Genomic DNA, 16,756 nt, shown 5'->3' with positions numbered 1-16,756 from the left:
GGACAGGCATCTATCTTCTGGAGCCATTTTCCAAAAAATGTCATGAGCAAACGGTAATGGGAATACTTGGAAGTACATTGGATTGTTGTGCTGGCTACATTTATACAGAATTGGAATATTTTACAGCAGTTCTCATGACTCCCTTCAGTTGTATACCTACACATAGCTGCTTGTTAATTTTGGGGTTTTTTTGGTGGTGGACAGAGCTGTCAATGAACCTATTACCTATCTTATCAGTCTTATCTATACTGCAGAGAATGTACTGGTAGCTGCTCTGCAAAAAAATAATTAAAAAAATAAAATTCAGAGCCATTTTTCTCCAGGTTTAAGTAGCAGCCACCACCTACAATCAAAAGTTTTTATATATGGCACATGGTTTTCTTCTTGGAAAAGAGATGTTAGACAACAATATTACCAAATAATTCAATATATGTAGAAGCAAGATTTGCCAATAGGAACAGCAAGTCAGCAACAGATCTGGAACAGAGGATGTGGTTTTTATGAGAAAGCAAGCATGGATTCATCTTCCAGATTTCACTTCAAAGTACTAAATTTAATGTGAACTGATGGACAGTGTTAATGAATAGTCCAGATAAGAAAGTTTTCAAATAAATCCTCATGTCTGTAGTGCTTGTCTGTAGGTATTGATTGTAAGAAGTTGACACTTAAAGTAAGATCAGCTTTGGGAAACACAGAGTAAGGTGTTTAGGAGACATTTGGCAGATGCTTAAAGAGCTCAGCAAAACTCTTCAGAGGAAAGATTATCTGCTAAAGTTTTCACTTTGCAAAATCTTGTGAGTAGTTTTCCATGCCATTTGGTCTGAGTAAGTACTACCTGGCAGTCATATCACCTGGAAAAGCAATGACTAAGGGATTAGTTAACATCCATGTCAATCACATAAAACCATTGCTGTTGGTGATAACAAGTTTCTAGTGCAGAGGAATGGTTTTGTTTCTCAGCTGTTTACTTTGGACTGATTTACCGTGATGCACTTCATCTCCACCTGATGCCTTTCCTGAAGTGGAAGACAGCACAGGATTCAGGTCGTAGCTGGGCATGGAAGGCAACATCTTTCCATCACATCAGGCCCATCTGCTGGAACCAAAACACTCATCTGCTGAAAGTTCTGTACAGTTTTGTCCTATTGGGTTTTGTTTGTGAAGCCTGCAGCAGGGTTGTAATTATTTATCTTGGTCTCTGGCTCTTCCTGTGGCACACATTTTACAGTCATGGTCAGAACTGCGTTCCTGTTCACTGATAGAGGATACAGTTTTCTTGTGGAGGCAGGGAAAAAATCCACTGGCATTTGGCTTTCTGGCTTTCCTGAAGGTACAGAGTAACTGTTGCATCTGACTTCAGGCTATACAGAAATGCTTTAGCTGCTGTTTTTTTTGATTTATTATTGATTGAACAAAAACAGTGTCTTGAGAACAGACTATTTATTTTTAAAAAATCACCCCAAAACCCACATGTTTTTGAAAAACTTATGTAAAGAAATTTTATTTTTCTTTTTTGTTTTTAATTGACTTCAAAATTTACAATCTTGAAGGCTGACATTGAGCACATCCTGCCCTGCTTGAGTTTACACTGCCCTTGAACTTCCATCATGTCTTAAAAAATGAGGGAAAGGTACATCAGTTCCTACAGTCATGCTCTCTTTCATTCACCAACTCAAAAAAATTTCTAAAAATGACAAATGCATTGTTATTTAAAAAATAGGTATAAGAATGAATTCCGTGTTGTTTGCTCACTACCTGTAGATTTAACATTCTTATGTTAAATTCTCTTTATAATCTCCTGGAATTCTAACTGTAAAAGGTTAAATCTTTACCAAAGCACGGTCTTACAAGAAAAAATGAGGTCAAATGAAAAAAAAAAATTCCTGTACTGCAGTCTGGGATTCTTGTATTTCTTCAAGCCCACCCTCTCATTTCTCTACTCTTCTAGAGCTTTGAGAGAAAAAGATTGGAGCATAACAAGCTATAACTTTGGGAAAAGTTATTTTAACCTTTAAGGTAACTTTGTAAACATTGTAATTGCTGTTCTCTCAGGTTTTACTATGTGATAATTAATTTGCAGGAAATGTTGGATATCTCAGTGTTAAAATATTGGTTTTGTTAAAGCAGGAGATCTCATATGATTGCTAAATTTGCAGAACAAAAAGATTCAAGAAACTGGCTTGTTTTCAAAGAGTATGTAAAAATAAAGTTTAAATATTATCAAAAGGTTATTTGGGAGGAATTTAAAAATACTCCTGCCAAAAAAAATACATTTAGAAGCTGATGGCAAGGTCAATATTTAAAGTTCTTATTCTCTAACTTTCTTAGCAGAGTCTTTTCAGTACAAACAAAGATACCCTCTAATTAGCCATCCCCTTGGACTGTCCTGTTGGATTTTCTCTCTTGTAATTCTTAAGACTGATCATAAGCCTTCGTGAAGGAAGGCAATATTTTAATATGACAAAAATTAAATAAGAGTGATGAAGGTGAAACACTTATTTCTTTAGAGGGTTGTATATTATAAAAATAAATGGCCTTTTAAATGACGCACAAGAATTTCCTTTCAGACTGGTCTTGTGAAATGTAGTGGCTTTGTCTCTGTCGTGGTTTAGGTTGGAGGCCGTTTGGTAAATACTAAGTTCTTTTAGTTCTTGTCCAATTATTCCTTCAGATGCAGTCTCATCTAGGGTTCCTTCTGGGGCAACAATAATATTGCAACAAATGATCTCTTTTTAATGCAGAAGGAAATGGATTTTAAGAAAAGACATTCAGCTATACCTAACTTTTGCTGTCAGCTCACCTGCAACTATTTTTCCATCCAAGTGGGCCATTAAAAGAACTTCTAATTCAGTATTTTATCAGTCCACAAATCTCGTTATAATCCTGCTGACAGGTGCAGTCCTTGAAGGCATCCCCAGTGGCCTGGGGATATGCATGTCATTGCCAGCCCTTTGTGGCTAGGTTACAGACCATCAGAGGAGAGAAAAAAGCAGCCCTTCACAGGGTCACTAGAAAGTGCCTGTTGTCAGGGATGCTCAGCACTTCCATTTTATTTTAAAGGTGTATTAGTGGTGGTGCTGACACTGGAGACACTTCCTGCAAGGACCTGTATCATTCTTCCCATCTGATATAGGCTTTCTGAATCTGGGATGATAAATACCCAAAGGCTTCATTGCAATTCTTTTATTGCTATCTGCAACCCTAGCACAAAGCTGCAAAAATATTGTTGCTGCACTGAAGAGTTTAAAAAGAAAATGTTAGAAATGTGGGTTAGAAAATGTCTGTTTTGTACACAGGAAAAAGAATTTACAGACATGAGAATAAAGTTGCTCTTGGTTTCTTGCCTGCCTGAGGATAACTGATCTACCCTGCCCAGAAAGGTTAGGGCTAGAGTTTATTGCCTTGTACTGTACAGTATGGCAACTTGCACATGGAAACTTCTTAGGTTGTTGGAGGAAGTGAAAATTAAATCTGAAGAGAATTCTTGATTTCCCTAATTATATATCCTGGTGCTTTACTTAGTTCAGAGGTAAGTGAATGCTTTACTTCAGCTAGAGGAAAATATTTCCATATTAAATTACTGGTTATGAATTCAGAATGTGAATTTAAATCAGTCACTGAGGTTATGTTTGGAGAAGCCAAAACCAAGATTTAAAACTTTAGGTTTAAAAGCTTTAGGTTTAAAACTAAAATTTGCCTGATTTTTCCAAGTCTCTATTCTCTATACTCCCAAGACTTATACCATGGGGTTTTTTTCTTTTTAAAGTTATCCATCAATTTTGAATATTTAAAAAGAAAACCTAATTGTAGCTTTTACTGCTTTGATTTAGCCAGTGCTCTCAGGTGATTGAGGAAAATCTGTAGAGACATTGAGAAGTGAAGCCGTTCACACCTGTATATCAACCCTGGTGTTGTGTTTCTGTGTCTCTCACTATAGAAGTAAAAGGATTTCCCCAGTCTAAACCATAATCTTTTCTGCCTTACTGCATCCAGAATTGGAGTATTTGCTGCAGAAATTTGAAAATTCAGTTCCAGAGGATGTTGCTCAGCCTAAATGACAGTGAAAACAAGTGAAGTAAATTGAAATTATTTCCTCTGTTTTCTGAAGGTGATAACTCTGATGACTGCATTTGTGTTTTGTGATGTTTTGAAAATGTCATTAGAGTTTAGAAGACCTGACTTTTTTTACCAATGTTTCTAAAAATGTAGCTGGTGCTGTTTAAGTTGTTTCCAGGATAGAATTATTCATAAAGATCCTCCAATAAGAGACCATAAATTACTCCTCATTTTACAAAGTCTGTCTACTGGTTTACCACACTATGTCTGGGGACTTCATCTATTGCAGATGCCTCTTCATACTCTTATGTGACAAAATAAGGTTCCCTTCTGCAATAGATCAACATTTCATTCCCAAATTTGCTCGAAAATTAGACAGCTTTGTTTCAAAGGGAAAATGGCAAATGTTGTAAAATATTGATGAAAATAGGAAAAAGTCTTCAAACCTTCAGGTTATTTGGTAAATAATTTGCCATATTGTCCATTCTTTTTAGTACCTCTTTGAACACACTTGAGGGATACTTAGAAAGGCACTAAGGTGTAGGAGTCAATAGCCCAGACTTTGTAAACATCTGCAGGTGAGATAGCAAGGGTGGCAGAGACTAACATTTCTACACCCAAATACCCTTGGAGTCAGGAAGAGGAAGATGCTTCCCAGGATTTTGAGCTGTGGGAGCTTCTGGTGCATACCAGAACCAGCAGTCTCCTTGAGTGTCTGAGACAGTGTCTTGAGTGTCTGAGTGTCTGAGAAGTACCTGTGTGGGCAGCTGGCATCACTGACCCACCAAAGTGGTGACATCCTGTCTGAGCTGACACATACAGCAGGCAAAGAACAATGGTTGCTGTCCTTCACTCCCTGAAGTCTGGTTATAGGTTAGATTCAGCCAGGATCTCCAAAGTGATCAGGGAAAAGTCAGAAAGCAGCAGCTGAGATTTGCAGCAAGGCAGATGCTGGACGTAAGGGGGGAAATGATCCACTGTGTGAGTGGCGCAGCCCTGGGAGAGAGAAAGCTTCATCCTTGGAGATGCATTGTTTGGAGAAGCTCAAGACACAGGTGGACATGCCCTGAGCAACTTGAATTCCTTTTGGAGTTAGCCCCAAACTGAGCAAAGCTTGATGTGGGGGCCACCACCAGTCACTTCTAGCCTCAGCTATCCCACGGAAAAATCACTTTCATGTAAGGCACCCAGGCTGGGTAGATATGCAAAGACGAAAAAAAAACATTCTCACACTTCAGAGAGATAAGGTGAAAGAAGAGAAATGGCTTCAGAAGAAGGGTTTAGAATAGAAATCTTGTTCAGATACTCCAGTTATAGAAAACAGTCTGCAAAGTTCTCTCAAGGAGGCACTTTCTGCAACATACAATGAAAAATTAGTTATCTTCTGAAAGGATTTAGTTCAAATCCTTAAGTCAGCAGCACACTGACAATAGCTGTGCAGCTGAAAACTGTTGGATATTCTGGAAGGTAATCCTCTTCCAGTTCATTATTATATTGTGGGTTTCATTTTCATTTAAGAGAAAGCTCTTGTTAAAAAACATTCACTGTGTCTGTAACAATGATACTATAATAAGTTTAAATGAGTGCCTTTTTTTTATATCCTCAAAAATGTACTACTTTTTTTTTTTTTTAAGAAAATTTTTTCCAAAAGTAGGTTTGTCATTTTACTTTGCATGTTTTCTCAGAGGAAAAAAAAAAAGAAGTCATTGTAGTGAAATAGGAAGACATAAATCTATTTTTGAGTCCAGTGATTAACATTTTAAGGCTGAAAATATTTTTAAAAGACCGGCAATCCTCTCCCAAACTATAGTATAAACAAAGCTGCCATAGTCTTCAAATCTAACATAAGGCTAGGCTTTATGAACATCAGTGAAAGCTTTCTAGTCCTCTGCTAGATATGGAAACATAAATTATCAGTTTTCTGAATTTAAAGTCCCACCTAGTAAGAAAGACAATGTTTGGTAAAATCATGACTTAAAAGCAAAAACTTGACTCTATGAAAGTGTCCATGAGTAATGATTTTTAATACTGCTTAGGTTTAAAATTCCTCAGAAACAGTGGTTAAAATGTTTTAAGTGCTAAATTACAAGTTAGTTTTCCAAACTAAATCAATTGTATGGTACAGGAGATTGCAAATCAAAGTTTGCATCTTTTCCTTGAGACACTGGTCCAAAGCTTGTTGAAGTTAACTGGAATCTTTCAAGTGAATTCACTTTGGGCCTTGGAAGAGAAACATTATGTAAACACTTTTGCCTTTATAATCACCTTCTACTCACATGCAGGATATGCAAACACAGGGGAAACTAAGAATTGGATAAAAGCTTCTGAGTGTTGTGTTTGAGAGGCAGTAGTGACACGTGGTAAATATTCCATTTCAGGGCTCTGGCAAACTAAAGTTCACAAAATCTGCAGACAAGCATGGACAGCCACCTCTTGTGCCCTATGCACAGTCCACCCTTTGAGGCTGGAGACCTTACAGGGGCATTGGGTCATTCTTTGCAAGGGCAAAGTCCTTCCCTGGGTCTGCCCCAAGCCCCCTGCAGCCCCCTCACTCCCACATTTAACACATCTGTAGGAGATACCTGTGATGCACCCAGGGTTAACTTTCCCTTACTGGTACCTCTAGGTATCTGTGTGCTGAGTTTCACCTCTTTGCTTGGCATATTTACACTGCTAAGCCTGATCCAAATATTTCCAAGTCATTAGAGTATAGTCCAGCATCTTACCATAGAGGATAACAGTCTTAGCTCCATCTCATCCAGCCATTTGCAAAGTGCTTTGAAGTCAAAAGGCTACCTGAAATTGAGATTTTTTTGATGCTTTACTGTCTTGTAGGTACCGGTGTCATATGACTATGAGCTAGATTTTCAATTATTTTCTTTTTGCATCAACACAGATCAATTTTTCACAGGCAAAATCCCAAAGCATAAAGCCAGATGCTGCTGCTGGGAGCAGGAAAGACAGGCAAGAGTGGGGTTTATTGCTCTTGGGACATGTCCTCTCCATTCACAGCCCAGCCATTGCAGCCCTCACCTCCTGGTCAGCACTTTGCATTTCCATAGCATCTTACATCACTGTGGAGCAGGGTCGAGTGTACTTTGTGTGGCAGGGTCAGAACTTGGTGAAGAATCAAGTCCTGCCAAAACTTATGTATTTGCTAATCACTGCAACTTCATAATGTTGGAAAGTGCATTAAATTGTTAAATATTTTTGCAGTACTGGAGGCTACCAGACCCCATGCCAGGCACCTGAATCCTTTAGTAGATTTTCCTAATGGCAAAATTGCAAGTTTAAGACTGTGGTCCTGTCTGCTTCTGTAACAATGAGAAGGTTTCCCAATAGAATTCTGGGGATTTTGATCAAATTCAGTGGCAGCCTTGGTAATAGATGGTCTCATGTAGTTGAATGATTTTTTAAAACCTCTGCTGTGAAATGACCAGCTAAGGCACTGAAACACATTCCTGATCCTGCTTCTTTCATAAGAAACACTCATGCAGCAAGGCTCTGCCACCTGCTGCTGAACTAGCTGCTTCTTGGCCCCTCTGAAAAACTTCTCCTCTCTTTCTTAATACAAAATTTCTGGTTTGGCTCTTTTGTCCACTTTGTTCTGAAGTTTAAACCAAGGGTTGGGATGCAATGGCACAAGGGTCCCTCAGACAAAATTTTGGTATAGTACCATTTAATTATTATGCATGATCTCTACACACTAAATACAATTCTTAGCTCAATCTAAGGTTTATTGTTTTGTTATCGTAGTTAACATTTTACTGTAGGAAACCTGAGCCTGGGACCTCAGCAGCAAGGAAAGGATGTTTATGGTAAACTTCCCTTCCCTAGTTTCCTAATTTACCCGCTCCTAAAAAGCCCAGACCTTTACAGACTAATTATTTTGTGCAGACCTGCATGAAAACTCTCAGTTGTAAAGCAACCTATATGATGAAAAATACGTAATTTACAGCCTGAAACTAAATTTATGTTGCTTAAAACAACCATTTTCTAGCTTAGCTGTTAGAGAGGTGGAGGTGTTAAAACTGACTACAGCCTAGTTTTGCCCATTGTAAGAGGTCAAGACATGAGACAGACACAAGACTAATGTGGAAAGTGGGGCTGTAACTTTACTGGAACTAGAAAGCTGGCCACAGTCAAGATGCTCTCTGGGCTATACCTCTTATGAGTTTCCTACTTCTTGGATAAAACACCAAATCTAGGTTAAAAGCTCCCCATTGCTTCAGGAAGACAGCCAGAGAGATTAGGCTGGGTGTCAGGACCTACGCCCAGCTGCTCACTTTGCTCAAGGGAGCCACGTGGCAAAGGCTCTTCTGCTGCAGGGCAAGATCCAGATCTGATCTCTCTGTGTAGAGATCAGTCCTTGGCACCGAGTCCTGGATTAAATATTAGCTACCTGCCAGTCATACTCTTAAGAGCTGGCTTTTCAGGAAGATAAAAGCACCGAAAGCACCAAAGAGAAATCTACACTCATTGACAGCGGGCACACAGTCAGAGGAATGCTGTCTGGGCAAAATACAAAAGGCAACAATAAAATGTCCTGCTGCTGTGAAGCTTTCCTATCCAGCCTCATGGAAAGCAGCCTAAAGCCAGAGAACCCTGTCTGTGAAGGAGGTGGAAAATTTCACAAAGTGATAACTTGAACCTTTGTGAAGAATCTGGGATCACCCTTGCAAACGCTGCAGTAGGTGATAGCCCAGAGCTATCATGGGACTTTGTCTTGTCCCACTGGTGTGGACCATGGGGTGTCTTGGAGCACCTTCACCATCCCACTTCCCTAGGCAAGCCTAAGGAAAGGAAAATCCCTTTGGGAAACTTGTGTTCTTTGGCATGCAGGAGTGTTTGAACATGAGTTGCAAGGAAACAATTGTACATTCACTGACAATCTAAAGCACTGTAATTTTTGGGACTTTAACCCACTCTTATTATATTTGGGAGTATTTTTCTTGACATTTGGATGTTTGGGGCTGGTGAAACAGCCTCAGTGGATGATATTTGGCACTTCCTGGATTTTCCACGCAAGGTAAGCCAACAAGCCTGAAGCAGCTGGGGCAGGCCAAGTCCTCTTCCCTGTTGTGCAGATTCATGATGTGCCAAGGAAGCTCCACAAGCGGAGACTCAAAGGTGAGAAGGCAGTGGGGGGAGATGAAATTTTGGCTACCCATTATTTCACATAATTTCAAATGACTCTTAACATCCAGGAGGAGAAAATACAGTGAAAATCTCTCCCTGCATGTGCAGGACAGTAAACACAAGACCTTTCTACTGAAGCCCCAACACATGGTAGTCCTTTATTTGGATGAAACTTGTCTCCCACGCCCTCACCGCTGGTGATGAATACCCCCAAATTTGTCCCAGAAGTGTCGTACCTGGCCATGTGGAAAAGGACAACTGTCTGCTGCGGAAAGAGCAGCAGATTGGGTTGTGGTTACTGATCCTGTCTGCGGCTGAGGGCTCGCTGATGGAGGAGCCTACATCCAGCCTTTTGTGATGCTCCTGCCTTCCAGAGGTGGCTGGCAGAAGTTGCTGATGTCTTTGGCTGCCCTGAGTGTCCCTCATTCAAGGTCCTGCATGGAATTCCTTTCCCTGCCAAGTAGTTACAAAAAAAAAAAAAAAGGGAAAAAAGAAAAAAATAATTAGACTTACACTTAAAAAAAACAGTTTGGAAAATATGTTGCTTAAAATCAACCCCCATTTAAAAAAAAATTAGTTCAAGATGTTGTCACTTCCCGAGCCAGGAGACATTGGGAGCACAATGCAGGAAGCCTGTCCAGCCCCTGCACTGCTGTCTGACAGGGACAAGTTATTATAGTGTGGGTGAGATTAAAAAAGGTTCTGAGCACCCAGACAAAATTTTCCTTTGTCTCTGTGCAGTGTGCGTGTAACCCAGTCTGTGACCTGCACTGACCAGGGGATGGAAAAGAGGTTCAAGAGTTTTACCTCTATGAAGTCATTTGTTTCAGACAAATTGCAAACAGCAACACAGATCCATCTGTGGTAAAGACTATTTCTGCCATGTTGTCAGTGGGATGTTGCTAAACAGGGCTGCCACAGACTCTCTTCACCCCACAGGCCACCCTCAGGAGATCAAACTCTCAGAGAGAGATGCAGTAGGATGCTGATGCCAAGCAATCACAAAATCATAGAACAATTTTAGGTTGGACGGGACATTAAAGATCATCTCATTCCAACCCCCCTACCTTGGGCAGGAACACCTTCCATTAGACCAGGGCGCTCAAAGTCCCATCCAACCTGGCCTTGAACACTCAGGTTCTCTGGCAACAGGTTCCAGTGTCCCACCACCCTTACAGTAAAGAATTTCTTCCTAATATGTGATCTAAATCTACCTTTACCCTAATTCAGGAGGACCATGAGTCAGCTATGAGAGACACAGGAATAATTAAATCATTCAAGTGAGCAAGAACTGTGCTCTGTGTCTGTGTTTGTTAGGTTATGATACACACTCCAAAAGCACTGAGGCATAAAGATGCCTGTTATCTGTTATTCTGTAACCACAATATCTGTGTTCCAGCATGACCATGCAATCACAATTTATTTTAGAACTGGGAAAGGAGAGGAGGAATAGCTTTTTTCTCTTTAGCACTTCAGGACCAGATCCAAATCTCTCAAAATCAATGGGCACTTTTCCAATGCTTTCATTAGGTTTCAGCACATACCCTAGCTGCAGTAGAACAAATGGGGATCATTATTTAGGCAGATAAACCTTCCATCACCTTTAACTAGCAGAAAGTTTCAGTGTGAAAGAGACATAACTCGTATTTGGGAGTCAAAACATCGCTTGCTAACTCTCTAACAACACTGGGAGATAACGTGCTTTTGGAAATGAACATTTCAAGGAGATATAAACTGGAATCTGCAGTGCATAAGCTGTTGCTTTCAGAAGCCCCTACGTTTTCTTCTTTTTCTTTTTTTGCTCCTCATTTCCTTAGCTTCAGCTTCCCCTTTCTTTGATTTATCCTACAGTCTTCACTTCAGTGAGGCAATGCTCAGTGTACAGAACAAGAACTCCAAGTTGAGTTTCTTTGTTTTAAGGCAACTCTAATTTGACCTTTCTCATTTTTTTTTAGCTTTGCAGCTCTTTTCAGCATCTTGTAAATTAAAATATACAGGACTGTAGTGTGAAATAAAGGTTTATAAGACACAATAAAAATTTGTGTATTATAGTAGACAGAACCACTGACATAGGTATGCTAATGGCTGGATGCAATAATCTGAAAGGTTTTTCCAGCCTAAACAATTCTCTGATTCTATTAATAAGTTTAGTAAGTGTATCATTTAACATGATTTTGTAATTGTTTATATCTGCAATTAGAACTCACAGATTTTTTTCTCAGTATTATCTGTATACATTTCTGAAGAATAACAAAACTGAAGTTTAAAGGGTCCAAAACATACTCTAAAGTAATTTCACATACAGAAAGCATACATAGCATTGAAGCTGGATCTCCCCAGATTGTCTGTAGAAAGCACTTTATTTCCTTTGATTAATGTTATCAAAGTCTTGACTCTAATTTTTGAAAGTGAATGCCAGAAGTTATGTTTCAAGAGAATTTACAGGCAATTGAAATATCAATTTTTTGGGTTTTTTTTCTGGGATTGAACATTTAATAAACCAGTCTTTGATAATCTCTTTAAAGTGCTTAAAAGTGAATTTAAGAAACTGAATTGTGAAAGCTGAGTTTGTTTCATTAACAGTTTTTAAAAATAATTGTTTCCTGTAAATTAAGATCCATACTTGTACATTGACAAGATTCAATTTCACAAAGTGGTTTGAAAAACAGAAGTATTTTTCCCCTCTTATTTAAAGACAATACACTGCAGAGATTAGCAAAACATGTTATTTGCTTCCTCAGATTTTGGTAGAAGAGGAAATATTTGTTTTCTCATCAAAGTAATAGATGTTCCATTTTATCATCTGCTGTAGGAGTATTTGATCTATATTTAAGTAAATGAAAAGCATGGCTACAGACCTACAGGTCTGAATTTCAGATCAGTTGATAACAATAATAATACTCCAAGAAATCAGTTATGTGATAAAGGAGGATAAAAAAAAAAATCTAGGAAATTAATCACTTCAGGACATTTCTATCTACAGGAAAATTCATAGCAACTTTTGTTAAAATTTGCAGTATAAGGCAATCATACTTGCAATAACAACAAATCTATGGAAACCTGAATCTATGACTTCAGGGGTTTTTTTTGTTTTACAGATACTGAGCATAAAAATTCCTGATAAGATGAAATATTTTGTTTATTTCCATTAGAGAGATATGAAATGAGTCACTAAGTCTTTGACCTAAATGCCTGTTTGCTTGCGTATGTTATCTCCAAAAGGCAGAACAAAATGTTATTGGGCTATAGGTTATTTTTCAATGTGTGCGTTACTTTCAAAATTAAATTTAAAAAAATTCTACTTGGTTATATATGTTCATTATCTAGTGCCACTTTGCCCTCTTTCATATGTCAATTTTTCACTTCAAAATAGGATTCACTACTGTCCAAAGTTTCTTCCTAAATTCAAAATGTAAGAAAAGGTCAGAAAATAAGAGATTAACCATAACTTCTAACACTATAAATCCATTCAAGCATAAATAGCAAGGTGATTTGGTTTCTTAATGTTTACTGTGACTTTAAAGTGAGTAGTAAGGAATCTCCAGTGCTGTAAAATTGAAGATTATTAGGGGTAATGAGTATTAACCAGAACTTACATGTTAGAAATTGGGGCATAAAGCAGGCCAAAGCTGTGCTGGCTCTGAAGAAGTAAGGGTTAGGAGCAAGACTCATTGAGTTTATGCCAAAGAAATTCTCATTTGAACAAAACATTCCACAAAATCCACTGTACCTTGTCTGTGTTCCAGCAGCTTTCACAAAGGCAAGGCATCACAGTGGGACATTTTCCTGCTCACCCCATGCAGTCTGGTGCTGAGCATGTCAGACTGAGATGCTGGATGCTGGGTGCTACAATGGCAAAAAAATGGACAGTCGTTGCCTGGGAAGGTAAAACTTGATAAGGAGTTACCTTGATGGCCTTGGGTTAACCTTTGGGCTTGACTTTGAAAATGCCCTTTTGCAGTCCTCCAGTGAGGGTTTGGGTCTTGTTTTGAGTTCATTTGCCTTGAACAGATGAGGAACTTGGTGTCATAATGTCCTAGAGTTAGCACAGCATTACACTCCATATTTAGGAGTAGATTATCTCAGTTTTGCCCAGCTGTGTTCACATTTCCCTCTTGGAATCCTTGCAAAACTCTGTGTGGCCTAAATTCGAGTCCTCTCAAGGAATTTCATCCAAATGGAACTGGCTATCCACACTGTTAGCAGAGGATGCCACCACCTACACTATATGGAAACCTCAAGCAACAGGGACCTCTTGGAGTTGCACACATGTCTGTACAAGCATTACAGCTTGGGAGGCCAAAGCTTTTCTGTTCATCATGTCAGGATGACCTTTTGTGGTGCTCCAGGTGCACTGAGGTTTGGCCCATGGGCCCTGTGCCCCAAACGGGACACCCAGGCAGCATCACAGAGCCCATGAGTGATGCTGAAAAGCACTGAGCAGAGCATGAATAAAGAAAATCCAATTTGTGCTGAGCACCAACACGGAGCCTTGGCCTTAAGAAATGCACTTACTGGCAGAAGGCTGCTGTTTGCTTCCGCTTTCTTTTTCGCTGCAGCCAAGTCTTTAATCTCAGTGAGTGCCACTCCTGAGCAGTCTGGCATGTGCTCTTTGGGGGCTGCTGAGATCCCAGCAGCCTCCTGCCAGGAGTTCATTAATTACAAGAGCAGGAGCGCTGCCTGTGCGCTGTGCCAGCGTGTGACTTCCAGGTCTTTGACGGTGTGTGTTTATGCAACTGCAGACAGCCCTGGCGTCGGCTGCGCCTTGCAGGGTGACAAGGAAATGACAGTAAATTCAAGGGCGTGCTCGTTCCTCGTTTACGTGAAGATATCCTGCCTTCATCATGCCAAAGAGTGTCAGCGCTCAGAACTGTGAGGCCACCTCCCCCGTATCATGTCACATGTCTCCTGGGGTACTTGCACAGACAGACCAGCAAAGCTAACAGATTCACGTTTTGTTTCAGAGGCAGTTCACCATCACTCTGCTGCTGAGGTCAGTGGAAATGGAGACAAGACTGAACCAGGCAGAGCGATGGAGCTCTCTGATACGGCCCTTGGAGCTGCCCAGCTCCAGGAGGGCTGCTTTCCTGGATTTCAGAGACAGAAAGCAGTATGCAAGAGTCAGTGACTTGCTTGATGCCAGCCAGAGTAGCTCCGCTGGATGCTGTGGACTGACACAGTTTTTCACTGCACAAAGATCTGAAGCAAGTTCTTTTGAGCCTCCTGGTTGCTATGAGTCACCTAGATTCCAACTGAAATGTAAACCCATTCTAAGACAGTTTAAAAATGTAAAATTAATGCTTAGTTTCTTGACTGCTAGCATCAAATCTGGCCAAGGCAGCTATCTGTAATTTTAGAATACATCGAGAAGATTTATAGAGCTCATGAAAACACTTTTTTCCATCTCCCTGGAGATTTAGCCTTCCACTTGCTTTTTAACTTCAGCCCATCTTTAGATCCTGTGGAAACAACACTAAAGCTAAATGCAGAACAAAAATGAGCTCACACCATCTGGAAAAGCTTCTTTCTTGGAGAGGCTATGTTTAACTTAGGAAGACCCCTACCAGGATAGCAGGAGTTCAAATGAAAAGCTTTTTGTAATAAATGTATTTTAAGGGTTTATACAATGTAAAGAGCATCACACTCTCAGATAACCTTGTCAGGGTTTGCCACAAAGGAACATCAAAATAGCAATGACTTTCATGAGCAGACATCAACCCTTTCCAATGTTAGACTGAAACAAAGAGTTTGAGGTATAGGAACAGGAGAAGATGAATAAGACTGAAAAAGCTTAATATAATGATTATAGAAGTGATGGAAACTTTCAAAGATGGTGTTCTAACCATTGCATGTAAAATTAAGAGTAAATAATCACAGCAATAGTAACCAGTGTTTTTATGACTTGGCAATTATATATGTTATCCTTCTATTATACATAAATGCATGACATACAACTGAATATAATATGCCATTAAGATTGAGGGTTGAAGTGTTCTCAATTGCCATCTGAAAAGGGATCAAGTATCTTAGTACCAAAGAGGAAATATTTACAATGTCAGTAAGTTCAAAAAATGGAAGCATCAGGATGGAGGAGTAACTGGAAAAACAAAGTGGTGTGAGAGAGACCTTTCAGCAGAGCCATAGGGTGGATAGAGGAGGAAAGACTTTTGGCAGAAAAGTATAAGCTTAAACTTCAATAAGTAGCAGCTGAGCCCTGCAGCTACTGCAGATAACTTGAAATAAAATACTAGGAGCAATAGAGTGAACTGGCCTGTGTTCTTCCAAGAGATGAATAAATTACAGACACTAATTTTCCTTCTTAGAGTTTTCCAGTCTTTCATTAAGAAGTTTCACAAGAGATATTAAAAAAATGCAATGAACAATAAACAAATATGGAGCCCAAATAATTGTCATACTGGACCTGGAACCAGAGATAATTGATAGACTCTGTCACAATGCTCCTTCATGCAGATTACAGAGCTGTTAAAGCCCCTGCTACTGAACATTGCAATATCAACCTTGAATTGTTTACTGGGATGTCTGCTTTCCTGTCATACTTGCTAGAATAATGTGGCTGAAAGTCTGATCTGCAGCTGTTATTTCTGCAGCCTTATTTCTGTTATCTGACGCTGTGCAAAGGGCGAGACTAATCTTTCACTGTCTGTCAGCAAAATAAAAAGTGGAGTTTCTGAGTATATCTCCCACTGACCTTGACACCATACTTGCTTAAACTCACAGAAAGTTTAGGCTTTCAGCTTTCTAAAAGATTAGATGATGCAGTTGTCCTGATGTTCTTCACAGAAGGCTGTATTACAAGGATAGTGCCATTACAACAATTGAACAACAATTTTTAAGCATTCTCAAGCACCCTTTTTGTAGTGCAGTTGGCTACTTATACCACTTCAGCAAGTATGTTGCTGGAACCTGGTGGTTTTATGCAGTAGAGGTTCATGCTGACTGGAAGGAAGACAGTGTTATTCCAGTTTACAAGGGCATGAGGGAAACCTTGGATACTACAGACCTGTTAGCCCAGCCTCAGCGTCTGGGAAAATTGCAGAGAACATAATACTGTGTGCTACTGATAGGCCTTTAGAGGCCAAGGCAATCATCAGGCACAGATAACATGGGTTCACAAAGGAAAGTCCTGTATAACTTATTAAATATTTTTCTAGCATAAGGTCACCCACCTATAGGATGAAGAAAGGCAGTGGAGGAAGATTTTCTGGATTTCATTTTATTAAGGCTTTTGATTCTGTCCCTCACAACATTTTTCTAGACAAGCCATCCGACTGCAAAGTGAGCAGGTACGTGGTTCAGTGGGTGAAGAACTGAGTAAAGAGCAGGGCTCAAAAGGTTGTAGGTAATCCTGCTGGAGGTCAGTCACTACCATTGTTCCTCAGGGCTCAGTTCTAGGGACAGTTCTGTTAAATATATTTACCAATTATCTGTAGACAGAAGTTGGAAGTTTGCTGATGATGCTAAACTGGAATGTGCTGTTGACTCTTAAGGGATAAGAGGCCTTGCAGCGGGATCTGGATAGACTGGAGCACTGAGCCATCGT

At 39.7% G+C, this 16,756-nt stretch overlaps 1 long non-coding RNA gene across 1 annotated transcript; it reads right to left on the bottom strand.

The window, feature by feature from the left end:
- Positions 1-1,465: 1,465 nt before the first annotated feature.
- On the bottom strand, positions 1,466-13,934 carry LOC135299499 (uncharacterized). Its single transcript, XR_010361478.1, has 3 exons — positions 13,711-13,934; positions 12,926-13,041; positions 1,466-9,648 (listed from the first exon to the last, which is right to left on the bottom strand). It is a non-coding gene; the product is annotated as an uncharacterized LOC135299499 (long non-coding RNA).
- Positions 13,935-16,756: the final 2,822 nt, after the last annotated feature.

The sequence above is a fragment of the Passer domesticus genome, chromosome 1, assembly GCF_036417665.1.
Source record: "Passer domesticus isolate bPasDom1 chromosome 1, bPasDom1.hap1, whole genome shotgun sequence".
NCBI lineage: Eukaryota > Metazoa > Chordata > Aves > Passeriformes > Passeridae > Passer > Passer domesticus.
The sequence above is the reverse complement of the archived record's forward strand: the minus strand, read 5'-3'. Positions and strand labels throughout refer to the sequence as shown.